The sequence below is a fragment of the Saccopteryx leptura genome, chromosome 3 (genome assembly GCF_036850995.1).
Source record: "Saccopteryx leptura isolate mSacLep1 chromosome 3, mSacLep1_pri_phased_curated, whole genome shotgun sequence".
Taxonomy (NCBI): Eukaryota; Metazoa; Chordata; class Mammalia; order Chiroptera; family Emballonuridae; genus Saccopteryx; species Saccopteryx leptura.
Genome location: NC_089505.1, coordinates 328243858 through 328260248, shown reverse-complemented (window position 1 = coordinate 328260248; position 16391 = coordinate 328243858). Strand labels below are relative to the sequence as shown.

At 38.1% G+C, this 16391-nt stretch overlaps 1 protein-coding gene across 2 annotated transcripts in view; it reads left to right on the top strand.

Annotated features, from left to right (window-relative positions):
- The first annotated feature begins 2223 nt into the window (after window positions 1-2223).
- Window positions 2224-16391, top strand: part of TRIQK (triple QxxK/R motif containing) — a 131845-nt gene continuing 117677 nt past the window's right edge. Inside the window, exons 1-2 of one of the 2 annotated variants that reach the window (XM_066379110.1) lie at window positions 2224-2356; window positions 9096-9251. The gene's annotated coding sequence lies outside the window, so the exon portion shown is untranslated. The remainder of the gene's footprint in view (window positions 2357-9095; window positions 9252-16391) is intronic. The other variant, XM_066379109.1, reaches the window with a different exon arrangement.

Below are 16391 nucleotides of genomic sequence, written 5' to 3'. Positions count from 1 at the left end.
ATAATTCACCACTTTTATTTTATCTTATAGTATTTACATAATGATCTTAATATATACATATAGCTCTTTCTTTTTAGTCTAATTTTAGATATTTGTAAAAGACTAAAGAAACAATGTGGATCATAAGTTATAAATATCAAAAAAATTTTGTACAGAGGTAATCATAATTAGCAAGCTTTCAGAAGAATCTGGAAATTCAGCAAGAAAGAGAATAAAATCATTTGCAATTTGAATTTTTTTCTTCCAACAATTTTTTTTTTTTGTATTTTTCTGAAGTTGGAAACGGGGAGGCAGTCAGACAGACTCCCGCATGCGCCTGACTGGGATCCACCCGGCATGCCCACTAGGGGGCGATGCTCTGCCCATCTGGGGCGTTGCTCTGTTGCAACCAGAGCCATTCTAGCACCTGAGGCAGAGGCCATAGAGCCATCCTCAGCGCCCAGGGCCAACTTTGCTCCAATGGAGCCCTGGCTTTGGGAGGGGAAGAGAGAGACAGAGAGGAAGGAGAGGGGGAGGGGTGGAGAAGCAGATGGGTGCCTCTCCTGTGTGCCCTGGCCGGGAATTGAACCTGGGACTTCTGTACGCCAGGCCGACACTCTACCACTGAGCCAACCGGTCAGGGCTCCCAATAATTTTATTGTAAGGTGAACATTTTAATTGAATCTCAAAGCACTTCTCCAGAGATATTTTGTTTTTGTTTTTCTTTTATTTTCACTATTACTGTATTTGACAAGATAAACACTTCTGGGTATTGGTTTAATATTCTTGAAAAAGGGTTTCACCATTTTAATCCCCATGGCCAAATCTGGTTAAGAGTATTAAAATAATCTCATTTAACTGTGCCTTTATTTCTGGGAGAGGAACTGGAGACCAGCAAATGATTTAGGTGGGCATGCCAGGTGGATCCCAGTTGAGTGCACGCGAGAGTCTGTCTGACTTCCTCCCCGTTTCCAACTTCAGAAAAATAAAAAAAAAAATTTAGGAGGAGAGAAAATAAAATTGCATCTTGCATTCAATTCCTGCCTCTAATATCCTGGGAAATTTCAGAGAACATTCTAGTCTATTCATAGTTGTTTTAGTTCTTCTGTATGGTATTTCTTTTCTTTAGGATATTTTATGTTTTTTAAGCTATGCTGGACTGGCTTAGAGGAAAGTGACATATTTGAGCAAGAGAAAAAATAAATTGGAAGTTCCATACTTTTTTAAAAGATGTTTAAATTTAATTTACTAGAAATATAAAAATGACTACAGGCACTTTTTTGTTATATTATTAAATAAATGTAACCTAAGCCTCAATGTCATCATTTATAGGCTGTGGATAATAATATCTCTCAGCCCTGGCAGGTTGGCTCAGTGGTAGAGCGTCAGTGTGGCGTGCAGGAGTCCCAGGTTCGATTCCCGGCTAGGGCACACAGGGGAAGCGCCCATCTGCTTCTTCACCCCTCCCCCTCTCCTTCCTCTCTGCCTCTCTTTTCCTCTCCCGCAGCCAGGGCTCCATTGGAACAAAGTTGGCCCGGGCGCTGAGGATGGCTCTGTGGCCTCTGCCTCAGGCGCTAGAATGCCTCTGGTTGCAACAGAGCAATGCCCCAGATGGGCAAAGCATCGCCCCTTGGTGGGCATGCCGGGTGGATTCCGGTCGGGCGCATGCGGGGGTCTGACTGCCTCCCCGTTTCCAACTTCAGAAAAATACAAAAAAAAAAAAAATACACACACAAAAAAAATATCTCGTATTGGGTCTTGTGAGGATAACATGAGTATAAATTATTCAATTGTCAAATGTTTTCCAAATTATAATAATATTTCATCCTACTTTGTATATGTAAAAACTGAATTCCTGCACATATTTCCAAACCTTACTTATTGGTTATGTTTCAGGAATCATCTTTCCTATGGTGAATAATCTTCTGTTAAAAGGTTGAATTAGCAAACCTTGTTTTCTGAGACAGTTCATAACTCCACCCAGGGTACTGTATTAGGTGGGAAGGGTTGAATAATCCCTTTTATGTTTTAAATTGATAAAACAAGTCGCAATCCTCATTTTAAATTTCTACAGTCATATTTCGAGGCAGGTTATCTGAACCTACGATTCGAGTCCAAAAGAAATTACAAGTCGCAGAGAGTACGTATTTGAGTCCAAGACTAGAGCAGAGGCGGGAGTCAGACCGGCCAATCGGCGCCCAGGCTAAAGACTGGTCCCGCCCCCTCTCGTAGTACACAGTCTCTGTTCCACCCGCTCTCTGGGCCTAGAGGTGCATTGCTGGCTCGGCCAGCCCGTACTTAATAAGTGACAGGACCTGTACAGCAACATTTCCAGCCGGCCACGAAGTTTCTCGGCCTTTGCCTTGGCTCAGCTGAGGTGTGTGTGTCCGGCGGGGCGACTTCTGGGGGGAGGGGAAGGCCCTTCCCGGTAGCTCGGTTCCGGGACTGAAGGCGGGCGCACCTCCTTAGTATGCACCCAAGCGTTGTGGAGACGATTTTTTCGCTCCTGGGAGCGGCACTTGGACGGGCTGGGCTGAGGGTATGGAAGAGGAGGAATCTGAGCCCTGGGAAACTCAGTAGCCATGGGAATGGCTTAAAGATACCTTCCGGCGCGCTGGTCGCGGTGGGGTGGGGTGGGGAATAACCTGCGCGGGCTTCAGGCTGTGAGTGGGCGTCGCCGACGCGGTTGCTAAGAAACGCAGTTTCCATTTTGCTTGCGTGGCGGGGGCTGTTGGTCCCTGGAAACCTAGCCCCGCCTACCTCCCAAAGGTGTCCAGTAGGGATTGGCTTCCTTTTGCTGTCAGTTAATTGGCGTCCTTTTAGTTCCTTTTTCTGGTGTCTGGGTTCTGTAGTTTTCGCTCAGGCCTTCATCTCCTGAGTTAAACCTCTCCACTTCCATTCCTTGCCTAATGCTTAAACAGCAAAGATCTGCAGACCAAAACATTTGTATAGAAGAGTTTTAGGCGGCGTGATTTTTATTAGGGGCGGACGGTGGTGGTTTTCTTGGTGCTGGATGAATCCCTGAACCCCACAGATGTTGGTGTCCACGTGGATGACTAGGAATAGGGGCATAGGAGATATGGTTTCTTCTATTAGGAATTCTTTTTCTTGCTGCTGTCAGTTTGATCTCAAGGAACTTCTCAAGAAGTTGACACAGTTCATTATTGGACAATATATAGTATGTATGATCTCCCTTTCAGTCCCTACTGTGGAGTAAAAATCCAGTTTTTGCTTCAGTGGCCTATGTTAAATAATTAACAATGAGATGGTAACCGCAAATAACCATTTAAAATCTCTTCTTTGCTCTTATCAGCTGGTCGCAAAAGATTTAGCAGAATAAACATTCCAGAGAGAAAACAAAGGAGCTGAAAGTTTGCTTTTTCTCCTTTTTGCTGGGTTTACTGTATAAATCTCTAAGAGGAAGCTTTTACAACTTGTTAACACTGAGAAGAATCTTGTTGTAGAAATTAGGAACCTGGCAAGGTTAGGCAATGTTTGTCCTTGGGCAGTAACCTCATAACTGTTGTCTATTAAGTGATACTTCTGAGCCCTTTGTTCTTAAAAAGTAGTCCCAGTAGAGCCCAAGCTGTATGTTGAGCAGGCAGCCCTGATTCAACTTCCCTGCACAGTGGGACACTCCTGCTTATCCGCAGGGTTGGCAGCCTCCTTGAGACTACTGGAGGCTGCTATGAGGATTCTACTTATCAGTGCTGAGACCAACTGCCACCGGAGGAAAGATGACCGACACACAAGTTAGTGGCAAGAATCACACAAACAGTTTATTACTCACAAATCCTTTTGGAGTGCCTGGGTACAACTTAAGGGGCTCCATCGGTGTGCTCCTTTCGGCTGTCTTTGGTCAGAGCTCTTTGGTCAGAGCTGCGTGGTGACAGTCCAAGTTCACGTTGGAATCTGGGCAATTACTGCAGCAGGGGACCCCTTAGCTTTGTACCTTTTCTGGCCAACACCTTCTAACAGGTGTCAATCTACAAGATTATCATCTCAAACCACCTATTTGGGAGTTCCTCGCAGGGAGCCCTTTTATGTTACTCTACTGAAATGTTACATCAAGACACTTTTAAGATGTTCCTAAGGAAACCTCTTGTCTCTATCAACCCACAGAATTATGACATCAAGCCACTTCTTATCTATAACTTCACATACACACTAACTGGGCCCTGCATGAAAGGCAGAGTCTGTTTGTCATATCTGTACACTATTAATTCCTATCCAGACGGCATAACTTTATTTAATTTCCTTAATTGCTTTTAATATTATATCCTAATTATTTTTATATATCTTCCATATTTTTCTATATTTCTATATATTTAACTACCGTGACCTTATATTACTGCAAAAGTAGGGAGGATAATTGATTATGAATGTATTTTTAGGAAATGATTCATGCTGATGTCAAGTATTATCAGTTACACTTTTTAAATCTTTCCTTTTGTCTGTGTGATCTGAATTTGTAAACACACCTAATTATGATTAGCTAGCTTAAAGTATTTTCAAACTTCCTTGTAATTTTTTCTTTTATCTTTGTTTTTTAGAAATGGGGAAGAAACCCTTTTATCTGTCTATTATTGATTAGTTCTGGTTAGGTAGCACCAGAAATGTTGTGTATGACAGTTTTCTTCCCCTTGACATCAGTAGTTTTATTTTTTCAAGAATATACAAATCCTGAAAGGATTGGGAGAGATTGATTACCTTGTAATTCTATGGTGAATGATCCTTTTGGTAGCATATACCCCTTTGAGAAGCCAATGAAAACTGTTGACTCTCCTCTTAGAAAAAGACACAATTTGAAGTATAAGTGAATGCTAGATTAAGAACATGTGTTTCCCATCATCTTCTTAAGGAATAAGGAAATGACTTTTTCCCTTTACTTTACCTGGAAGAGAGACTGGGTAATTTATATCCAAAACTTATATACATAGCTCGGAGCAGAATCAGATTTGGTTTATTTTTTCTTCCACAGTCCATATGTCTATAGCTTGTCTTAGTTCAGGGTATTCAGCCAATCCCCAGTCCATTTTCTTTTTCTTTTCTTTTTTTTTAAAATTTTTAACAAACAAGAAGTACCAATGGTCAATTGTTGCTGTCTTTCAAAACCTTGTCAGCTGTTAATTTATTCCAAATGCCATTTGATCATTCTCTTTAATCATATTTCTATATTTAAAGAAGTAAAGAGAATTTATCAAATATTTTGGGAAAATATTAAATTGTATTTTTGAAGTAAGCATTAAATACATGAAATTTTCTTTTAAATCAAGTCCATTTGGACAAAGAAAAGATGAATTAAATTTAGTATATGCTACATCATTACCTGACTCCTAAAACTCTTTTCTTAAACTTGAGTGAACAATCATTTATAACATTTTAATTTCCTGTGGCTAAATAATCCTGTAGTTGGTTCCACTGTGGCCGTTCTCCTGATTTTTTGTTTTCAATAAAAGTGGGCAGCACTAGTGGATATTGTCATTAGATATGGAAAACTAGGGAAAAAAAATATATGGTTTTTGTAATAGAGTATATAGGAGCACCTGTTATTTCTTTAACACAATTTATTTAAACTGTTTAGTATGTTAAAAGATAAGCTGAGAAATATTTAAAAATTTGAGAGTTTGAGAAAAAATTGATTTGAATTGGGCAGCATTCAATCTAGCAGATGTTAAGGAACTCTGAGGAGCTATACAAAATTAAAGATTTTTAGGCAGAAGGGAGCAAGCATGAGAAATTTATACTGGCAAAAAAGTGAGTTGATTATTGCAAGTTTGGTTATTGCCTTTAGGGATGGCAGAGGCCTATCAGGCAGATTACATAAGTAGTTAGTGCTGATCAGGTGATTCCTGATAGATTAGTTTAGTATTCCATTTCTGGGAGAGTTGAACAAGTAATTAAGTCTTGGTTTGGTGATGTGGGGTTTAGCATAAACAATTCCATATTTTTGGGCCTGTTGCTTTGTTTTTAACAACTTTTATTCCTTTCTTTACTCACTTCATTTCTGATGGAGAAACTGGAATAAGGAGAAATAGATTAGAGAATTGCAGTTTTTAGGGGATTAGTAAATAATAATTTTCCTTTTCTTGGGTTTGTAAATAGACAGGTGAAGTTTGCAATATCAGTTTTGTTACTAAAGAGCTGATAGGGCCCAGTGCTTTAGATAGGTGACTAGAAATGAGTACTAGTACTTCCTGTCCTCTGCTACTTCCACTCCCTTCTCAGAACCTAGACTTTAGTCTAAATGAGAAAAAATTTCAGTGTGCTGAACAACAGATACACTTACACAGAGTTACTGCTCTGAATGGTCCAGGTCGGAGAGGGAGTAAAAGAAGGCAAACCTTTAGGGTTTACATGTTTATAATAGGTTATTTCTACCCATGAGAGTAATTTGGACCAAGGGATCTCTGCCACTGGTCAGATAATTCTCTTATTGAGAAGCTGTGAATAAGGAGTAGGAGGCCAGTACCGTTAATCTAGGGCTCCAGTTTTCTATCCTGAGTGATACTTCTGGGCCATTTGAAATATGTGGACATGATTTTAAATTGTTATAATGTCTTTAAAAAACTACTGGCTTTGGGACCCTAAAGTTTAGGTATGCTAAATATTGGTATAATGTAGAGCTCTACCACCTCAAAGAATTTCCTTCCATTATTTATTTATTTATTTATTTTAGACAATTAAATTTAACTGGGTGATATTTGTCAATCAGAGTACATACATTTAGAGAAAACATTTCCACATCCTTTGGACAGTTGATTATGTTGTATACCCATCACCCCAAGTCAAATAATCTTCTGTCACCCTATATTTTATTTCTCTTTAAGTCCCCCCCTTCCCTTGGTCCCCCTTCTTCTCCATCCTTCCCTTCCCCCTGGTAACCACTGCACCTCTGGTATGTCCATGAGTCTCAATTTTGTGTCCCACCTATGTGTGGAATCATATAGTTCTTAGCTTTCTCTGATTTACTTACTTCACTCAGTATAATGTTATCAAGGTCCATCCATGTTGTTGTAAATGATACTATGTCATCATTTCTTATGGCTGAGTAGTATTCCATAGTATATATGTACCACATCTTCTTTATCCAATCCTATATTGAAGGGCTTTTTGTTTGTTTCCATGTCTTGGCCACTGTGAACAATGCTGCGATGAACATGGGCGTGCATGTTTCTTTACATACCCATGTTTTCAAGTTTTGTGGGTATATACCCAGTAGAGTGATTGCTGGGTCATATGGTAGTTCTAGTCTTAATTTTTTGAAAAAGCACCATACTTTCTTCCCTAATGGTAGCACTAATTTACATTCCCACTAACGGTGAACGAGGGTTCCTTTTTCTCCACAGCCTCTCCAGCACTTGTTATTACCTGTTTTGTTGATAATAGCTAATCTAACAGGTGTGAGGTGTTATCCCATTATAGTTTCGATTTGCATTTCTTGAATAGTTAGTGATGATGGGCATTTTTTCATATATCTGTTGACCATTTGTATTTCTTCTTGGGAGACGTGTCTGTTCATGTCCTCTTCTCATTTTTTTTTTTTGGATTGTTTGTTTGTTTGTTGCTGAGTTTTGTGAGTACTTTATATATTTTGGATATTAGTACCTTATCTGAGCTGTTGTTTGAAAATATCATCTCCCATTTAGTTGGTTGCCTATTTGTTTTTTTGACAGATTCTTTTGCTGTGCAGAAGCTTCTTAGTCTGATGTAGTCCCATTCATTTATCTTTGCCTTCACTTCTCTTGCCTTTGGAGTCAAATTCATAAACTATTCTTTATGGCCCAGGTCCGTGAGTTTAGTACTTATGTTTTCTTCTATGTAATTTATTGTATCAGGTCTTATATTTAGGTCTTTGATCCATTATGAATGAACTATGTTGATTTGTTCAATCCATGAACATTGAATACTTTTCCATTTCATTGTGTCTTTTTCATTTTTTTTTAAATAATGCTTTGTAGCTTTGAGTACATAGATTCTTGACATCTTTTGTTAAGTTTATTCCTAGGTATAATATTTTACTTTTTTTGTAATTTTTTTCTGTGTTTATTTTCTGGGGTTTCATATTTGGCATACAAGAAAGCTCTAACCTTTTTATATTGATTTTGTATCCTGCGACTTTACTGTATTGGTTTATTGTTTCTAATCATTTTTAAAAAAATTTATTTATTTATTTATTTTTAAAAATAAATTTTAATGGGGTGACATTGATGAATCAGGTTACATATGCTCAGAGAAAATATCTCCAGATTATTTTGACATTTGATTATGTTGCATACCCCTCACCCAAAGTCAAATTGTCTTCCATCACCTTCTATCTGATTTTCTTTGTGCCCCTCCTCTCCCCTCCCCTCACCCCCTCCTTCTTCTTCTTTCTTTCCCCTCCCCCCTCGATTACCATCACATTCTTGTCCATGTCTCTGAGTCTCATTTTTATGTCCCCATCTATGTATGGAATCATATAGTTCTTAGTTTTTTCTGATTTACTTATTTCACTCAGTATAATGTTATCAAGGTCCATGCATGTTGTTGTAAATGATCCAATGTCATCATTTCTTACGGCTGAGTAGTATTCCATAGTATATATGTATCAAAGCTTTTTAATCCCCTCGTCCACTGATGGACACTTGGGCTGTTTCTAGATCTTCACTATTGTGAACAATGTTGCCATAAACATGGGGGTTCATTTCTCCTTTTGGAATGGTGCTATGGTGTTCTTAGGGTATATTCCTAAAAGTGGGATAGCTGGGTCAAAAGGCAGTTCGATTTTTAATTGGAGAAATCTCCATACTGTTTTCCATAGTGGCTGCACCAGTCTGCATTCCCACCAACAGTGGAGGAGGATTCCCTTTTCTCCACATCCTCACCAGCACTTATTCTGTGTTGTATTGTTGATGAGCGCCATTCTGACTGGTGTGAGGTGATATCTCATTGTGGTTTTAATTTACATTTCTTTAATGATTAGTGATGTTGAGCATTTTTTCACATGCCTATTTGCCATCTGTATGTCCTCTTTAGAGAAGTGTTATTCATTTCTGTTGCCCATTTTATTTAAACAATTCTCAGACGTTATGTATTTATTTATTTTTTATTTTTATTTTATTTATTCATTTTAGGAGGGAGAGAGAGAAAAGAGAGAGAGACAGAGAGAGAGAAGGGGGAGGAGCAGGAAGCATCAACTCCCATATGTGCCTTGACTAGGCAAGCCCAGAGTTTTGAACCGGCAACCTCAGCATTTCCAGGTCGACGCTTTATCCACTGTGCCACCACAGGTCAGGGTTTTGCTCATTTTTTGATTGGATTGTTTGTCTTCCTGGTGTTGAGTTTTACAAGTTCTTTATAAATTTTGGTTATTAACTCCTTATCACACATATTGTTGATTATGTTCTCCCATTGTATAGATTGTTTCTTTATTCTGTTCTTACTCCTTTAGCTGTGCAAAAGCTTTTTAGTTTGATGTAGTCTCATTTGTATATCCTGTCTTTTATTTCACTTGCTGTGGAGATAAATCGGCAAATATATTGCTGCGAGAGATGTCAGAGAGCTTACTGCCTATGTTTTCTTTTAAGATGCTTATGGTTTCACTGCTTACATTTAAGTCTTTTATCCATTTTGAGTTTATTTTTGTGACTGGTGTAAATTGGTGGTCTAGTTTCATTCTTTTGAAGGTAGCTGTCCAATTTTCCCAACACCATTTGTTGAAGAGGCTGTCTTTACTCCATTGTATGCTTTTACCTCCTTTGTCAAATATCAGTTGTCCATGAAGTTGTGGGTTTATTTCTGGGTTCTCTGTTCTGTTCCATTGATCTATATGCCTGTTCTTATACCAGTACCTGACTGTTTTGAGTACAATGGCCTTGGAGTATAACTTGACATTGGGAAGTGTGATACCTCCTGCTTTATTCTTCCTTTTCAAGATTACTGTAGCTATTTGTGTTCTTTGTTCATTCCATATAAAATTTTGGAATATGTGTTATATATATTTGTAGTATGTCATTGGTATTTTAATTGGTATTGCATTGAATTTATAAATTGCTTTGGGTAATAAAGACATTTTAATGATGTTTATTCTTCCTAACCATGAGCACGGTATATGCTTCCACTTGTTTGTGTCTTCCTTGATTTCTTTTATCAATGTTTTATAATTTTGCGAGTACAAGTCTTTAATCTCCTTGGTTAAATTTACTCCTAGGTACTTTATTTTTTTGGTTGCAATAGTAAGGGGATTGTTTCCTTAATTTCTCTTTCTGACAGTTCATTGTTGGTGTATAAAAATACCTCTGATTTCTGAGTATTAATTGTATATCCTGCCACCTTGCTGAATTCATTTATCAGGTCCAATAGTTTTTTGACTGAGACTTTAGGGTTTTCTTTATACAATATCATATCATCTGCAATTAATGATAATTTTACATTTTCTTTTCCAATTAGGATGCCTTTTATTTTTTTTTATTGTCTGATTGCTGTGGCTAGGACTTCCAGGACTATGTTGAATAAGAGTGTGAAAGGGGGCACCCCTGCCTTGTTCCTGATCTTAAGGGGATTGCTTTTAATTTTTGCACATTGAATATGATGTTGGCTGTAGGTTTGTCATAGATGGCCTTTATCATGTTGAGGTATGTTCACAGTTTTCCACTTTGCTGAGAGTTTTGATCATGAATGGGTGCTGGACTTTATCAAATGCTTTTTCTGCATCTATTGAAATTATCATGTGGTTTTTCTCCTTCCTTTTGTTTATGTGATGAATCACATTGATTGATTTGCGAATGTTGTACCAGCCTTGCCTCCCCAGAATAAATCCCACTTGATCATGATGTATGATTTTTTTCATATATTGCTGCATCCAGTTTGCTAATAATATTTTGTTGAGGATTTTAGCATCTAAATTCATCACGATATTGGCCTATAATTTTTTTTCTTTTTGTTGTCTTTGCCTGGTTTTGGAATCAGAATTATGCTTGCATCATAAAAGGAGCCTGGAAGTCTTCTTCCCTCTTGAATATTTTGAAATAGCTTGAGAAAGAAGTTAGTTCTTCTTTGAATATTTGGTAGAATTTACTTGTGAAGCCATAAGGCCCACTACTTTTCTTTGTTGGGAGTATTTTGATAACTGTTTCAATCTCATTTGTTGTAATCGGTCTGTTTAGGTTCTCTGATTTTTCCAGATTGATTTTGGAAGATTGTATGTTTTAAGGAATTTTTCTATTTCATCTATGTTGTCTATTTTTTTGTCATACTGTTCTTCATAGTATTTTCTTACAATATTTTGTATTTCTGTTGTGTCAGTTTTTATTTCTCCACTCTCATTTCTAATTTTATTTTTTTGAGTCCTCTCTTTTTTTCTTGGTGAGTCTAGTTAAAGGTTTATCTATCTTGTTTACCTTTTCAAAGAAACTGCTCCTGGTTTCATTGTTTCTCTGTATTGTTTTTAACGTCTATGTCATTTATTTCTGCTCTGATCTTTATTATTTTTTTTCTTCTACTACATCTGGGCTTGATTTGCTGTTCTTTTTCTAGTTCTTTTAGAAGCAGCATTAAGATGTTTATTTGAGCTTTTTTTAGCTTCTTAATGTATGCCTGTAGTGGTATGAACTTCCCTCTCTGTACTGCTTTGCCGTGTCCCATAAATTTTGAGTTGTTTTATGCTCATTATCATTCATTTCTAGGAATTTTTTTTTATTTCGTTTTTGTTCTCATTATTAGTCCATTCGTTATTTAACAACCTGCTATTTAGTTTCCAAGTGTTTGAGTATTTTTCAGTTTTTCTGTTGTGGTTGATTTCTAGTTTCATGCCATTGTGATCAGAGAAAATTCTTGATATGATTTCAGTCATCTTAAATTTGTTGAGACTGCTTTTGTGCCCTAACATGTGGTCTATCCTAGAGAATGTATCATGAGCACTTGAAAAGAATATATATTCTGCTGCTTTATGGGAAAGGTTCTGAAGCTATCTGTTAAATCCAATTGATCTAGTGTATCCTTTAAGTGTGCCGTTTCTTTGTTAATTTTCTTTCTTGAGGATCTATCTAGTGATGTTCGTGGGGTATTGAAATCCCCTACTCTTATAGTATTTCTGTTGATCTCTCCCTTTATATCCATCAAAGTCTGCTTTATATATTTGGGTGCTCCTTTATTTGGTGTGTAGATATTTATAATGGTTATATCTTCCTGTTGATTGCTCCCTTTATCGTTATGTTGTGGCCTTCTTTATCTCTAACTATAGCCTTTGTTTTAAAAGTCCATTTTGTCTGATATAAGTATTGCAACCCCAGCTTTTTTTTCTTTTCCAGTTCCATGAGATATTTTTTTCCATCCTTTTACCTTCAGTCTATGTGTATCTTTTGTTTTAAGGTGTGTCCTTGTATACAGCATATGTATGAGTCCTGTTTTCTTATCCACACAGCTACCCTATGTCTTTTGATTGGATAATTTAGTGCATTTACATTTAAGGTTATTATTGATATGCAGTTGTTTACTGCCATTTTATTCTTTAAAGCTGTATTCTTCTTTTGATATATTCTTTTCTTACTTTGATCTATTTACAATAGGTCCCTTAACATTTCTTACAGCATTGGTTTGGTTGTAATGAATTCCTTGAGTTTTTTGGTTTTTTTTTTTGTCTGGGAAGGTTTTTATTTCTCCTTCAATTTTAAATGATAGCCTTGTTGGATAAAGTAGTATTGGTTTTAGGTTCTTGTTCTGTATTATTTGGAATATTTCTTGCCATTCCCTTCTGGCCTCAAGTGTTTCTGTTGAGAAGTCAAATGTCATCCGTATGGGGGATCCTTTGTAGGTGATAGCCTTTTTTTCTCTAGAAGCTTTTAATATTTTCTCTTTGCTTTGGTATTTTAATTATGATGTATCTTCATGTAGATTTCTTCGCATTTCTTTTTAATGGAGTTCTCTATGCTCTTGAACTTGTGAGAGTTTTTTCTGCATTAGTGTAGGGAAGTTTTTAGCTATGATATGATTGAACAAAGTCTCTATCTCTTTCTTTCTATTCTTCTTCAGGAACCCCTATGATGCAGATGTTATTTCTCTTTAGGTTGTCACAGAGCTCTCTTAGAGTTTCCTCAGACTTTTTGAGTCTCTTTTCTTTTTTCTGCTCTGCTTCCATTCCTTCGTTCAACTTGTCCTTCAATTCACTGATTCGATCCTCAGCTTCATCCATCCTGTTTTTAATTCCTTCCATTGTGGTCTTCATTTTTGAGATTGTATTTGTCATCTCTGACTGATTCTTTTTTAATATTTCAATATCCTTTTTTATACTTGCTATTTCTTTATTTAGGTGTTTGTAATTACCACCCATTGTTGTTCTAAGATCTCTAAGCATCCTAGCAATCATTATTTTAAACTCTGCATCTTGAAGTTTATTATCACTCAGTTCCTTTCCTGGAGGTTTCTCATGTGGTTTTATTTGGATTGCACTTCTCTGTCTTCTCATTATGTCCGTGTGTTTGGGCGTGTTGTTTGTAGAGCTGGTTGAGTCTAGGCTTGGTATTGTCCACCTCCAGTTTTCAGTTGTGTTATTTCTAGGTCTTCTTGGGTTGACATCAGCTGTTATTTGTAATCCACTTTTAGATTTGGCTTTACTAGTTGAGCCACTTTGAAGTCTTGAGTTGTTTGTTTTCTTCTCAGTTTTCTTAACAGGTGGTAGTCTTGTTTACTGATCTCAGCAGGGGGCTTATTTGAAACTGTATCCAGGAATGTGGTGGGTGTAACCTGAGACTCTGAAGGCCTGATCTGCCAGTTACTCTCTGCAGGGGTAGTGTGTTTTCTTAGCTTCAATAGGGGGAGGTATATCTCAGATCTCCCTGTTGACCTGAGTTACTGCCCCTCTTCCCTTCTTCTGGATTTCAGCTGTGTCTTTTTGCACTGATTGGAGCTGGAGAGTTGTCTGGAGATGGATCACCCGGAACTACTTTAGTCTTGTATTGTGTGGAAGGATCAACCCCTCCCCTAGCTATGGCCACCTCCAGTACTGGATGAGTCAACTTTTCAGGTCATCCCATGCATTCCTCTGCTCCTCACCTTCTGTCTCTCTCTCTCTTCCCCTTTCCTTTTGAAAGACTAGCCAGCTCTTTCAACATAGCTCGTTCCCAGGTCCCCAGGCAAGTGCCTCTGAGCTATATTTTCTGTTCTTTTCTTTGGTGTGAGAGCCCTCTGGGCTCCCAGCCTTACTCCGCCCCCCCCCATTCTTGTAAGCAGGAGAGACTCACCGCTCCTTGGTGCTCCCTACCAGTCTCAGTGTGACTTCTTCTTTGCTCCTTGGTTTTGAGAGCTTTTCTTGTAGTCCAGAGTTGGTTTTTCACGCTGATTGTTTGTAAATTAATTTGTAATCTAGGTTGGTGGTGTGAGCTGGGACTCTGTGCATCTGCCTGCTTTTCTGCCATCTTTAGGTCCCCTCTACTTGGTTTTTGATGGTGTCTTTGGCATTTTCTATATACAAGATCATATCATCTTCAAATTTATTTTTTTATTCTTATTTTTATTTTTTTTTTTTCATTTTTCTGAAGCTGGAAACATGGAGAGACAGTCAGACAGACTCCCGCATGCGCCCGACCGGGATCCACCCGGCACGCCCACCAGGGGTGAAGCTCTGCCCACCAGGGGGCGATGCTCTGCCCATCCTGGGCGTCACCATGTTGTGACCAGAGCCACTCTAGTGCCTGAGGCAGAGGCCACAGAGCCATCCCCAGTGCCCGGGCCATCTTTGCTCCAATGGAGCCTCGGCTGCAGGAGGGGAAGAGGAGACAGAGAGGAAAGCACGGCGGAGGGGTGGAGAAGCAAATGGGCGCTTCTCCTGTGTGCCCTGGCCGGGAATCGAACCCGGGTCCTCCGCACGCTAGGCCGACGCTCTACCATCTTCAAATATTGATACCTTTTACTTCTTCTTTCTTGAGATGGATGCCTTTTATTTCTTTCTCTTGCCTGATAACTCTGTCTAAAACTTCCAGAACTATGTTGAATAAGAGTAGAGAGAGTGGGAAACCTTGTCTTGTTCCTGATTTTAGAAGAAAATCTTTTATTTTTTTACCATTTAATATTACATTGGCCAATGCTTTGTCACATGCCTTTATTATGTTGAGATACTTTTTTTCTCTACCCATTTTATTGAGCGTTTTAAACATAAATGGTTGTTGTATCTTATCGAATACTTTTTCTGCATCTGTTGATAGTATCATGTGAATTTTTTTTAGTAGCTTTCTTAACTGAGAAGTAGGGAGGCGGAGAGACAGACTCCTTCATGCGCCCGACTGGGATCCACCCAGCAAGCCCATTATGGGGTGATGCTCTGCCCATCTGGGGCTCCCTTGCAACCAGAGCCATTCTAGCACTTGAGGCAAAGTCATGGTGCCATCCTAAACACCCAGGCCTACTTGCTCAAGTGGAGCCTTGGCTGCAGGAGGGGAAGAGAGATATAGACAGAAGGGGGAGAGGAAAGGGTGGAGAAGCAGATGGTTGCTTCTTCTGTGTGTACTAACCAGGTATCAAATCTGGGACATCTACAAGCCAGGCTGATGCTCTACCACTGAGCCAAATAGCCAGGGCAGGATCATATGACTTTTTCCTTTTATTTGTTCATGGGGTGTATTATGTTGATCAACATATGTATTTTGAACCATCCGTGTGCTCCTGAAATGAGTCTCACTTGATTGTGATGTATCATTTTTGTAATGTACTGTTGCATTTCATTTGCTAGTAGTTTTGTTTAGGATTTTTGCATCTGTATTCATAAGAGATATTGGTCTGTAGTTTTTATTTTATTTATTTATTTGTGTGTGTGTGTGTGTGTGTGTGTGTGTGTGTGTGTGTGTGTGCGTGCTATCCTTGCCAGGTTTTGGTATCATGGTTATGTTGTCCTCATAAAATGTGTTAGGGAGTATTGCTTCTTCTATTTTTTGGAAGACTTTCAGAAGGATAGGTACCAAATCTTCTTTGAATGTTTGGTAGAATTCACTAGTTTAGCCATCTGGTTCTGTACTTTTATTTTTGGGGAGGTTTTTGATATTTGTTTCTATTTTCTCTTTGTTTAGGGGTCTATTTTGGTATTCCACTTCTTCGTTACTCAGTCTAAGAAGATTCTATAGTTCTAGAAACTTACCCATTTCTTCTAGATTGCTAAATATGGTGGCATATAGTCTTTCATAGTATTCTAGTATGATGTTTTGTATATTTATGATGTCTGTGGAATTATTCTCTTTTATTTCAGATTTTGTTTATATGAATACTTTTTCTTTTTTCCTTAATGATTCTAACCAGGGGTTTGTCAATTTTATTTATCTTTTCAAAGAACCACCTCTTTGTTGTATTACATTTTTCTATAGTTTTTTTATTTTCTATATCTTTGGCTCTGCTCTCTTTTTTATTATTTACTTTCTTCTGCTGACTTTGGGTTGTTTTTTTTTCTT